This window comes from Meles meles, chromosome 7, assembly GCF_922984935.1.
Source record: "Meles meles chromosome 7, mMelMel3.1 paternal haplotype, whole genome shotgun sequence".
In the NCBI taxonomy this organism is placed as follows: Eukaryota; Metazoa; Chordata; class Mammalia; order Carnivora; family Mustelidae; genus Meles; species Meles meles.
This window is the reverse complement of record NC_060072.1, coordinates 70,453,896-70,454,981: the sequence shown is the minus strand read 5'-3', so window position 1 is coordinate 70,454,981 and position 1,086 is coordinate 70,453,896.

Here is a 1,086-nt window from a genome sequence, read left to right as displayed (position 1 = left end):
ATGGATAGATAGATAGATGAATAGGTAACCAAGCATAGTAGCAGTAGAGAATACTGAAAGAGGACATAATGTGAAGATTGTCCAAGTCAAAGAAATTTTGTTACTTAAATAATTATTTTGTACTAATCACTGTATATGTATTTCTTATTTAATCTTCCCAGTAATCCTTAGTTAATTTCTATTATTTTAATTTTACAGATGAAGAGATTAGGGAACAAAGTTTTATATTTTGTCAGTATCAAATAGACTCCAAATGTTGGATCTGATTTGTTTTCCAGAGAATGTAACTATATTAGCTATATTATACTGTTTCCCAGGCCTTAAATATTATCTGATACATTTATGTTTCTGACGTTGAATTCTTTAGCATCCAACCCAGTGGTTTTCCAGCCTATCCTTGAATTCCCCAACCGGAGACTTCTCTAAAACAACCACTTTAGGTTCAGGCAGCAAATATTTCTCTCTTCCTTGTAACATCAGCTGACTAGCTCTAACATTGCCATTCATGAGAACATGTCTGATTTCTTTTCTGCACCATACCCTTTCAGATATCTGATGAATAATTTGAAGCTAACTACCTTTGCCCAAGAACCTTCTCTTCTTTTTTTTTTTTTAAGATTTTATTTAGTTATTTGACAGAGAGAGATCACAAGAAGACAGAGAAGCAGGCAGAGAGAGAGAGAGAGGAAAGCAGGCTCCCCGCTGAGCAGAGAGCCCGATGCGGGACTCGATCCCAGGACCCTGAGATCATGACCTGAGCCGAAGGCAGCGGCTTAACCCACTGAGCCACCCAGGCGCTCCAAGAACCTTCTCTTCTCTAGGCTAATATTCTCAGTTCCTTCAGATGAAACTCACAGAAATCTGTTTCAAGTTTTCTCATCCAAGGACTATTCCTCTTCGAATATGGTCTAATCTGTCTGTGTTTCCCAGTTTCTCGGAGCTGAATGCAACACACCAGGATTGTTTCAGTCAGCTCCCAGAGCAGGACAATCACTTCCCTCATTCAAACCATCATAAGTCTATTACCACACTCAACAGTACATTAGCTTTCTCAGCAGTCACATCCTACTGCCAGCTTTTATTGAA